General features: G+C 32.3%; 1 pseudogene; it reads right to left on the reverse strand.

Annotated features, from left to right (window-relative positions):
• Positions 1–494: 494 nt before the first annotated feature.
• On the reverse strand, positions 495–1,287 carry LOC148620436 (uncharacterized; annotated as a pseudogene).
• Positions 1,288–12,920: the final 11,633 nt, after the last annotated feature.

A 12,920-nucleotide genomic window follows, 5' to 3' on the forward strand; every position in this document is an offset into this window, starting at 1 on the left:
TCATTCGTAGGAGTAGCCAAGCTACGTTTCGCACCTTCTAAAACATTAATTACTAAAGACGAATATGTCGGTGAACATGATAATCCAATAAGAGAATGTATCCACTTTAAAGAGTAAAACGCCTGAACGACTGGACTAACGCTATTGCCCTACTGTGTCAAAGAAGCTCAATATATAGTAAAGTGAAAGGCTATAGCTAGTAAAATGTCACCGTTATCAATTTGATTCAACGTAGCCCATTTTCCCATCGTAAAAACTGTGATAATATCCTTTTGTTGTTGAAACCGCTCGAGATTCCGAAAGTAATTCTGGAAGTAAATTCACTTCACTAATTAATGAGACAGGTAGAGTTGGCAATTCTCCAGCAAATGCCTGCAAAAATATTTGTGATTAAAAGGAAACCTTAATAATGAAAACTATTTAAAATTATAGCAATCAGCTAAATTCTATGAATCTAATTGTCACTGTCATTGTCAACACAAAACCACAATACATTATACTTCTTGTAAAACTAACATTCTAAATGAAGAGATCAAGAGTGATCTATAATACATGCTCACATTAAAATGATCCATCCTTAATGCTTACATCCAAAAAGTTAAATCAACATTGCTAAATATGGCCTTCTTATTCTTACCAGCTATAGCTATATAAGCATTTTTGTAAGTAGGAAGATCTAAAAAACTTGTCATCTCAGAAATGAAACCATCATCAAAAGGACAAAGCATTGGCCAATAACTGTCAGAGAGCCAGTAAGGTAAAATTAACCAACAACTTTACACTGCCGCATATACATTGATATGCGTGGAATCAAAGAAACAGGTGGAACGAACAACCCGTTGATCCCTCGACAGTCAACCGTAAAAGCATCAACACCTGACGAATTTACATTCCAAAATCTGGAATAAAAACATTCAATTTAAAATTGTCGTCAGAGGCAAACCAATCAACCTCATGAGATCCCCAAAGGGTATCAATTACCTGAAATACAAATTCAGATATTGCCCAATCATCTGAATCAATAATCCTACTATGATAATCTGCTCTCTCATTCTCAGTATGTGGTATCCAAACCATATCTATATTAACATTGTGTTTAATACATGTGCTAAAAATGTCTAAAGCTAACGTTTGCAGTACTGATTTACTGCTGCCTTTACTAACAATACTTACAACATTTTGGTTGTCAGTAATTAAGTTTACATTCTTGCCCCTTAAAAAGTTTATTAGCGACAAAAATACATTTTTCACGGCAGTTAACTCCTTCCATTTTTGGTTAAACACAAATCAATGTCTGAAATGGTACTCATAATCTTATCAATACGATTGTCAGGAATAGAAAACACTCCTTTATCTGTATCAATGTTATTACCTAACAAAAATGATATTTTTAGTAGGTGTCCACATAGACTTTTCAGCCTTAGGTACAAAACCGCTATTTATTTTGTCTTTTTAACCAGTATAGCCATTTGCGTACACAATTCCTCATCATCATATACACCAAGTCGATCGTCTAAGCACATAATAACCTACTTGCCTTCTCCTCTCCACTTTTTATTAAGTGGTGTAGTTAGTTTGGTAAATATGTAACAAGCAATACTGAGACCTAACGGTAATACTAGAATTTAAAATATTTTTAACACCGTTCAACTCCCATGCAAATCCTAGATATTTAGTGTGAGGCGGGGAAATATCGACATGGTGATATGCAGAATGTACGTCATACTTAGACATATATGAATTGGTATTTATATAATGTTTTGCAATACGCATATCTTCAAATTTTACACTGTGCTTCCATAAATGTCTGTTTATTTCTCTCCAATCTAATATTAACCGTTTTTCGTTGTTTGACTGAACAGAAACAGGATTCACAACAAATGGAATATCTAACGTCTCCACAATTAAAACCTCCAGCTAATAAATCAATAATAGCCGATCTTACAAAATCTGCATTATTCAAAGCTGATAAATTATCAGACGAACAAATCGATATTGGATTTGAATAGAAAGGTAAATAGTATGTATAATAAATTTAGGCGCACCAATATCTACCCAAAATTAAATGTTTTTTTCTAAGTCTACCCTTAAAAATAATATCAGATTGACCTATTTCATATTCAAAATAATCATTGCAATCAATATGATTATCTACTAAAATGTCTTGTGATAGTTCAAGATAATTAAAATACTCATCTTTCAAACATTCACTGCGGCCTGATTGACATACGGACAGCTGGACCTGTAATGCGTGTAGAGTAGAATTGTCCCTTCTGCATCTTTCAAGCGTTGAAACCTTGTTGAAGGGGAATTCCATTGAACATAGGTTGGTGAGGCCCACGAAAGGGCTGCAGAACGAAGTTTGGAACCTGTCCTACACAGGCAAAATTATTTCACATGATTTTCACACGAATTTCACATGATTTTCACCCGAACTGAGCAAATAAACTAAGTGTCAGCTATTTTGATGACTTTGTTACGATGATTAATTTTATCTACGGTAGATGTTCACAAATCTCGTGCATAATCTACCTTCCCATTGTCTATAGCCCACAAAGTCTGAACAAGGTCCTCGAGATTTTCAATATTTAGTCAAATTGGATCTTATTACCTTCGTCTTTTCATATATAGGAAGCGTCTGTTTTAAGTTTCTTAACCTGGGATTTCTTCAACTGGTCGGCACCCTGCAACTCTGTTACTGCATTTAAAACAGTTCTCAGCGAAATATCTGGTTCACCTTCATTATCCATGAATGTACTTGAATCGATAAACACAACTAGAAAAATTAACGTGACCGATCGAGTAGACCCTGTCGTGCCGAATGATTTAACAGCCAAATCAAATAAAACACATAACCTTAAAACGCCACCTATGGGCAGACAATTCAGAAGAAAATAATTTCATTCTAATTCTGAAAATTAACCGATTAAAATTATATTTACTCCGTAATTTCGACAGGCAAAAACGTTAAACTAGGCTTAAACATTAATTTTTAATTCAGTCATTTTTATTCTTTTGATTTTTCTTTTGATGCGGAAAAATAAATCATGATAATTGGTCAATAGATACAATCAATGCAATACGCTAATTCTAACAAATGGTAGGAGTTATTTTCTGGAAGTTGTAAGAATACTTTTCAAAAACAGTCCAATGTATAGTCCAGATGCGCATCAACCTATTTTTTTTTTCTCTTTTAAAACTGATCTTTATTTATTTCTGTTAAATCGACTTCCTTAGTATAAAGATCTCTTTGTGTTTGCTATATCAATTTGTTAAACAATTATAAGATTCTGGGAGAGGACAATAATTCCTTACAATTAATAAACGCGGCAGGTAAAGTGTGGTATAAAGCCTGGTATAATACATTATTGTCTGTTTTCCCTATTTGGTCTTTTTCCTAGATTACATTCTGTAAATTTCCATTTTGGTTCCCTTGACAATTCTTCTAATGTAAATACCTGTACTAAGTCAGGATCATTGCAGTTGTTTTAATTTCAATTATTTTTGTGTTTGTCTTGATATTGCCATGAAATAACAGTAAATAACATAAATAAAAGCAGGAGATTTAGCACGCTATTAAACCATGCTTGGTCTACCAGTGCCATTATAATGTTTTTAACTTTCAGATTTTTGCCCTAATATAGCCATTTGTTATGCGGACTTTTCCTTTACATTTTTCCTTTGGATTACTGCGCAATTAGTTCGATAATTTTGCTATAATCTTTCAAAGAAAATACTAATACCAAGCCATGATTATTGGTTTCCAATTTTCCGGTTAATGCCTTGATATTGGCATTTACTTAGGACATTTGAATATAGTTAATGGCAATTCAATTAAAAATTGGTTTTTGCTTGTTATCTTAATCTCTAAAATGTTTCACCAGAATAACCAAGTTCACGATAACATCTTGGATTGATTTACTACCCTGATTTCTCCACATGTTTCACCAGAATAACTAGGTTCACAATTACAAAAACCACAATTACATGTTCCTTGTCCGTTACAAACGACCTACAAAAATAATATATAATAATGGTTTATTAACGATTGAGAAATTGATATTCATGTTGGGTCCTCTATATTCAGAAATGGTTTGTAGATTTACATTTTTGTTTACTCTTTCCTGTTTACTCTATCATGTAGTACTTTGAATGTCACTTCCTACTTGTGTGAAGCTATATCATGTATATTGTATATGTTATATGGTGTATGTATCTTTTTGGTAAATCTTTAATATCAAGAGCCTTTAAACTGATCTTTAGGAATACAAGACATTCCCAAAATCATAGCAATATTCACAACAACAAAAACATGATGATTTAATTTGAATATAATGTTTTCTGTATATAAATGATACAAATCAAAGCAACGTGACTGACAAAAATCACAAGTTTGATTTCAAATGAAGTGAACTCGGCCAGAAAACCCAAACTAAACAAGGACAGCTTAGTTCGAAATGTGGTATTGTTCAAATTTAAAATGAGTATTGTTAAAATGTAAGGCGAAATGATTTTTTTGTTATTGCATTGTCATGTTTGGTTATGCACTGTTCATAAGACATCCCCATTGATAGAATTAAACAATGCACTTTACTACCCGCGCTAGTGAGTTCTCTTTAACTTCGTGAGTAGATCATAGGCATACATTGGCAGAAGTCTGGTGATTGTTCGTTAGTTTATCAGTTTTAGTGAGTACAAAGTTCATTACAATTACAAATATATACCCATTGAATGCTACACTGTGGCTGTTTCTTCTGCACTTTTGTGAAGTCATTCATTCTGTAATGTAAACAATTGAAAAATAAGTGAGCACAGAGCCATCACATGCTATAAATCTTCTTAAATAGAACTTCAGAAGGAATTCTGACGAATAAAGTACCATTCTGTCCACATCATTTTCCCCTATTTAGTCATTTTTGCCGAAAACCTATTCAGTACACCTATAACACAACTGCAAAGCTATTTGAGTTTATCCTGAAGCATCTATGACATACACATTGTTTGGCTGCTTAAATAAGGAAAGTGTACGGGGAAATTTTCCCGCCATTTTTCATAGTGCATTTCAACTAAATTTGACTTATCAATGTCTTAAAAAGGCAAATTTTACAAACACTTTAATGGTTATTTCTGGTGGTTATCAGGTATAATTAATTGGTTAATGCAATAAAATCTCTGAGTTTTTTTTCCTTCATGTGCGATACTTTATATACATTTTGCCCGATTCTTAGACGGAGAAGTACTTAATACAAAGTATCTAGTAGATTTTACAATCGTGCAATCGAACGGGCTTATAAAAAACGAGACCTAAATTGCAATCTGTTGTGTTGTACCTTTTCTATTCTCAATGATTAGTTATACAGCTGTGTTGCCTCCTCGCTCTGATTTCACCTCAAACTTTAAAGATTAACTAAGTGTTAGACCTTCCATGCCACTTATAAAACATATCTTCCTGCCTTCAACATCTGTTTGATAGAAAGTGAAAGTTTCTCTCTTTGAAAATAGCTCAATTTGATATCTGCGTCATCGATCGAAATTTTTTATTATAGAATATTTGAAAAATGAATTTTTGGCACAGTGATATGCCTGTTCGTTTTTTATTTAATGAAAGTATAACTCATTTTACCGTTTGTTTCTGATGGTGCAAATAGTCAAACTACGCTGTCAAAGAAATGGTTGTTGTACCATGTTCCATTCACTACCTGATTCGTACAGAAAAAAAGGAACGAATATGGAGAAACGTAACAAATGCACCAGAGTATAACTTAAATACACAAAAGCAAGAAAAAATCAGAGACCGAAATTTCATGAACTAAAACTGTGCAAACTTTATTTACCAATTGTAAAAAAAAACAGATACAAAACTATTTAAACTAGTCTCATCATATAAATTCCAATGCATTTTACATATTTTTAAATATGACTATTCGGTTTAGTAAAAAGAACATCGCGTTTACGTATGGGTCTGAAACATGTATACAGGCAATCCCAATTACTTAAAGCATTTGATAAACTTGTTCAATATAATATAGAAAAATATATATTTATGCTGTAAATTATATATATAATACATGTATGTTGATTATACATGTACCTTGCACTGTCAAAGAGATGGTTGTTATACATGTACCATGATTCATCCACTGCTTGATTCTTACAGAGAAAAAACGAGTACATTTTAAAATATGACTTATTTGATTAAATAAAAAAAAACATGACGTTTACGTACGGGTCTTAAACATGTATATCCCCAGTTATTTTAGGCATTTGGTTAAAATTTTCAATTTTCAAAGAAAATATTATATTTATAAAGTAAACTATATACATGTGATATTTTAATTATACCTTGCAGTTTGCCACCGATACTGAATTCTGGTATTATTCCCTTACAAATAGCACTACACATTGATCTTGGCATGGTTGTCCTAACAACGGAGAGACATTCGGAGCATTGTTTATACTGCTGGCAGGTCGGAAAACACTTCTAAATGAAACATAGATATACAAGTTTACAATAGACTTTTTCATTTTTATACTTTTGTTCTGAGTAGGTGCAATTGACAAATAGTGGGTAATTGCGGAAACTCGTTTTATGCAAATTAAAAAAACAGTTTGGCAGATTTTCTGCTACACAAAAATGCATTGTCGAGAACCAAGACATTACTGCATCGATTAAAGTAAGAACAATTGTCCATATAAAACATATTGAGTGTAGTTTTATGTTATTATTAGTTACTTGAAACACTTTGTAAGGAATTAATATAATAAAACCTGTCTTAACTAAACACTGATTAATAAAAAACAGACTCTTATTAAAGCCCTTTATATTAGTTTTGATTAACGTTCTTTACAAAACAATTTTATTGTCCAAAGATAATCCGTCTAGACAGGTTTCTTTATTTAATTTTAAGCAATAACGACTCTGGTCTGGTCTTATCCGGTGTTTCCATGACATAACTGAGCAAAATTCAAAGGTGGAGCCATTTAAACCTCTGTTGCATTTACATTCACCACAAATACAGTAAGCCTTACCATTACATATCTGAAATGGAGATAGGCATCTTTGAATTCATAATAAATATACCATATAACAAAAGAATAGATTTCAGTATTTAATGTTTACCCCGAACCCTTCACCCAACGACAGTTGCTTTTCTAGAGGGGAGCTATCTATAAAGGAAGTAAATGTTTGTGATGGATCAGTACGTGTCTTCAGTTTCTGAAAAAAAAAGAACAGGCTATTTGGAAACATAATATGGGAAATCCCACCATTTTGAAAGTTTAATCTGATCATTTGAACATTCAAAATACATTCATACATTCATTCTACATTGTGAAAAGCTACTCAATAAAAGAAATGACCTACTCCATGTTATGATTAACCTCCTACCAGTTAACAATTCTGTTCCTTTCTTTGAACAAAGCGAATTCTCATCTCAAGTGGGAATACTTGACTTTATTAACAAACTGGATTCGGGCACATGGAAGCAACAAATGTTCTGCTTAGCAGGTCAAATGCTAAAAATGTACAAAGAATTTAATGTGGTTTTACTCGAAAAGATATATAATTTTATTCAATAATTACATGTGTTATTGGTTTACTTCTTTGCCTGAGAAACTAAAAAAAAATTGTGTTGAGTTTGTTCAATTTATTTTATGTATATATGTTTTGTTGAATAGTTATATTATATGTTTTGTTAATCTTCATCAAATGGAGGAAATAAAGAAAATCAAACAATCAATCAGGTTTGCGGACAGCCAACCAATAATTAGAAAATAAAGATCAATTCTATTTCTCTATATTTGTATACCAAATGTCCTATTGACCCAATATGTCATTGTGCAGATAAAATTATTTATAGTACATCTTCTATTGATGAACTGCAATCTTATTTACTTAAAAGACGAAGCATTTAATCAATATTGAAGGTCTAGGGCGTTTTTACTTTCTGTGATTTTTCTTTTATTTCATCATTTTTAGCTCCCTTATTCTTGGATTCCAAAGAACCTTTTTCTTTTTTATTTCTTACCATGAGATCTTGTCATACCCTTTTAATTTCAAAATAGATATTGTCCGACTTACAAATAAACAATACACGTACCTGTTGCTCCTACAATAAGATAAAAAGCTATTTCTCTGGCGAAAGTATTTTATTTGTAAAAGAATAAAAAAGAGGTACTATCATATTTCGGAGAAAGAGTCAAGACAAAGGAAATTCTTCAAAACGCTATAATACCTTGCAGTACATAGAAACAAAAGAATAAATGAGCTACCGGATTCCATGCCAAACATTTGGGTACGGGCCCCAGGCAATGATAGTTATGCATTCTGTGTTTTTCGAAAAATCAACCAAGTTGTTCTTGCATATATGGTGTAAAATCATGTTCCAATAAAAGATGTAAATCACGACATTTTGATCAACTGTTCTCGTGGTTGAGGTAACCACATCCTAACAAATAACTAGTTTGTGATGTCAAAGTGATGAGTTTATCGTGTTGTAACATATATTTGAAAGCTGGAAAGCATGGTGTCAAAAAATTATTGAAGACACGGAAAGTCCTGGAATCAATTTTTTCTTTGTCAATTAAAATTGCATTATTGTTTTGATCCTTCTCACATTTATTTATTTAAATTTGACAACAAACCAGAAAGTGAATAAAATAACACAGCAAAAATTGAAATATCATAAGTTACCTTTCTATGTCTAATTTTTGCTGACCCCATTACTGATACTGGGAAAGTCACGGAACTATCTGAAATATGAATACATCTGTTCAACAAAATCAAGTCTGAATGCCATTATGTAGTCCTCCTTTTTATAAATATGAGAGACTTAGTACTGGCCACGACCATGTCAATGCCCCAACAAATGTTCCCCAAAGAGACAAACGACGTTATCATAAAATTCATATAGAAGGTACTGTAAAATACACAATTAAGGGAGATAACCATGTAAATGACACTAAAATACTGTAGAAGCTATTGGATTTTTATGTGGATTATCTCCTTAGAGCAGACAGATTGGAATGAATAATTATACATTTCATCATATATACAAAGTTTGCCGTCTATGTATTGGATTCCGCTAGAACCTTGGTTCCCTTGATTACTCTTTCAAAGGCAGCTACTTAATTACAGTTCATGACTAAACATTTAAGTACTTTAAGCCACTTTACTAATCATTGCTAATTTTAACAAGACCAAAGGGGAATAACTCACCGGGGATTTGAAGTTTGTTACATATTTCCCTATCCGAAAGACCTAATATTTTTTTTGTCCAGCCCAAAATACATAACTTCATCACACAACAAACCATCTTACTACATCAACAATTTGTAACTCTCGTCATGTGCCTCCTTGGTTTCATGAGAATGGGTCCTAGTCTACCATTCAAATACATAGAGATTTGTCATTTTCAGAGCGTTGGATTCAGTATATAAAAGCAAAACATATGTAAGTGAAAAATACAAATAAAAATGACAAATATTTATTTTCACATGATAAAAGTGTTAAGAAAAGCGTAAAATAGAAGATTTTGCATTGTAATACAGTGTATCGAGATCCCGGAAGTAAACATTAAAATCCAGACCGGTCTTCGGATTTCAATACGTTCTTCATCAGAAATTCCGGAAAGGGAAATGAAACCAGAACGAGACTTACAGACACTATGGCGGTTGCCAACTTTACACATTGTTAAGCACCAATGCATTTGTAACTGATATATCAACTGTTTTGTGGTAACAGCTCTAAATTTGTTTTAACAATATGAATTATGAAATAGTGTTAATTGGAAGTATATCAGAAATATAGCACTCACAAGAGGGACAAAAATAGTTTTCGTTTATTCTTATCTAGAAAAATTAATTTTGTGTATTTCTAAATGCTTTTGAAAGGTTCTCTATTGCAATTACTATTTCGATGGCAAATTAATTGGAAAAGTGACTGGAAAGTTTATAAAGGACAACGAGTAACTTGTAATTGACAATAACCATTCACATACATGAATCAAAATCTATAAAATAAATGAGTACCTCTTACTTCACAAGACAAAATGAAACCAGGGGAACTGTCTTCTGGGTTTAAAGAAGCACCCGCTGATGTCTGATTTTAGTTACTTTATGTTCTTTGTTGAATATGTCTGCTTTCCATGTCTGGTCTTTGTCCCTGAATTATATTCTTTTGATTTCCGCTTTAACCTTGGTTCCCTTGATTACTATTTCACAAAACACTCGTAAAACGTACGTAAAATACACATAAATCATTCCCAAACTAATGATACTTATATGCACGTAAGTTTTACGTAAGCTTTGTGAAACTATACCCTGGTGATGCCTCTCGCTTTCTGTACTTGCTAAAATGTTTGTTCAATATGTATGGTCTATACATGACAGGGGCACAACATTTATCAATTATAGTATTCAATAATTGTAATATCATTTCAAACAAATAGTTACATAAAATTATTACCGTCTATTTTATATTATGTATTTTATCTCAAAAATATCATTTTTGAACACTTATTATAATCAAGCATATCTTCGTCTATGAATAACGACTAATTTCCCATGTGTGATATATATTATACATATTGTCTAATTGAAAAGTAAAAAAATCAGCCATAAATTAAGTGTAGTGTTTAAAAACTATATTTGTAAAGTGAATTTTTCTTGTGTGATTCAGTAATATATATTTTTGTTATTTTCAATAGTAGATTTAATTATTTTCAAAAACAAATATCTATCAGCTAATGTGAACAGAACTGTTATGGCTAATAAACATACGACATTATTATTCTTTTGTGTTCTTGAATTATTATCCAAATGTATAGGTAAGTCAATAAAATCTCTTTTCTGTTATTAGTGGTGAAGATGTGAAAAATATATTCACATTAAAAGATTTTACCCAACCGAACTGGAGTCCGAGTTGTTCATTTACTTTTGTTGCTATACGTGTTATTTGGGTTGTTTCATGTGTGTGTGTTTTCCGTCTTGTCTTTGTATTAGGATCACATTGTTTTTATTTCCGCTAGAATCTTGGTTTCCTTGACAACATATGAGCGTCTATTGACACTATTTTCACAGATGTGTACGTCGTTAAACTTACATATGCCTCATAGCCACTGTTTTATTCCTTGAAATTTCTTGAATCTGATTCTTTGTAAATCAATGTTCTCCTTGTTGATAATCTTATAATGATGAATGACACGTGGTAAATTTATAAATACCGATATTTTTTACCACACAGAGCCGAGTTCAGTTGAGTTCAAGAGCAAAATATTCCACAGGAACATAGCTCATTTCCCTTATTCACAACTCGGTTTATAAAAAGGTTGAGTACGCTTACTCCACCAGTGCACTTGGTCTATTCAATCACTTTTGTTTTCCAATACGTTTTTTTTTTGTTATTTCATGGACCTTTGCATATGTATTGCTGTTTGCCACTCTAGTCTTTATCCTTGGAATATTGTTTTTATATTTACACTAGAATCGTGGCTCCCTTGTTTATTCTTTTTACATTGTGACTTCATCGAGAGTTTAATATTGTAGTAAAATTTTATTTCGTCATCAACTTTGTGACTTTGACGACCTGGGTCTTAAATACGCAAGTGTTTTAAATGCATTATAGTGTACAAATACATGTGATACTGTAATTGTAATCGATTCATTATTTCAGGAGGTTCACTTGATCATGTTTGGATAGAAACTCGTAATATCGGAAGTTTATATGCGAGACAAAATTTTGTAACCATATAGTCTCGCTCTACAGATCTTAAGTCCTACGGCATACACCCAGTGAACAGATCAAACATTATCTTCAGCGTCAAGGCATGCCAGCAATGTTTAATGACTTTTGTTAGTGATGAAAGCTCGTACACATTACTTCTAGGAAGCAAAGAAAACACCATAATTCGTATCGCTATTGTTAAAAGCATTTCTGTCAACTTTTCGCCACAATATACAAGAAAATCTGGAAGACTTAACTGCAACGAATTTCGAACATTTTGGTTTAGTTGGAAAAACTTGTTATTTCAAATTGGACAAGGAAACGTTTTGTTTACAGATGAAATATACAGGTACAAAGAACAATATAATTCAAACTTTACTGGCTTTAAAAGCTTTTTGATTAGTACTCGCTTTGGTGAGGACGGGTTGTGGATAATCGAAAATGACGGTAAGACCATTCTTAACTCATAGATATCATGCATAATTTATCTCATTAAATGATTAAAGTATTACTGTGATGAAACTATGGGAGCACTATTTGTACCATTCCAGGTAACTAATATTCAAAAATATGATTTAAACATATTTCATACTGCTTCCTAATTCATGTGTGCTCTTATGTCAACAATCCGATCTTTGTGCAAACGTTACAACACTCTCATTTATATTTTTCAGTCAATATTCGACCGTTTTCTTCGTTTTCCATCCCAATCCATAAAGTAGACGATCATTTAATTTTAGGGGCTGTTGGTCTTCGAAGATATTAAGATTAATATTTTAGTCGGACTTCTTGAAAATAATTGATTTTTATAGATGGACAAAGCGGTTTTTTCATGCCCCCTACCCCCACTACCTCCCACAGTATCGAATAGCCGCCCCTAGTTATGTTATATTTGATTTCATATTATATTTATAATCGTATCATATGTGTACTGTTAACTGTTAACAGCATATCCAAATGGCCGGTTCTATGGTACGAATGGAAAAAGGGCCGACAGGAGACAAATAGACAAATTACACGTGATGTCAAAAATAGAATGTAGCGTCTTTTGCGATATGAACAAGAATTGTTTAGGACATAATTACAACGCTTTCAGCAATGAATGTGAACTTATTGATGGAAATCAACTGATTAAAACTGAAGACAAACAGAATTGGACATTTATGGCAAGGTGTTTACAGGGAGGCTCAGCCTGCTG

This window comes from Perna viridis, chromosome 4, assembly GCF_037379345.1.
Source record: "Perna viridis isolate PV_CMFRI_1.1 ecotype Kerala chromosome 4, ASM3737934v1, whole genome shotgun sequence".
NCBI classification, from domain to species: Eukaryota; Metazoa; Mollusca; class Bivalvia; order Mytilida; family Mytilidae; genus Perna; species Perna viridis.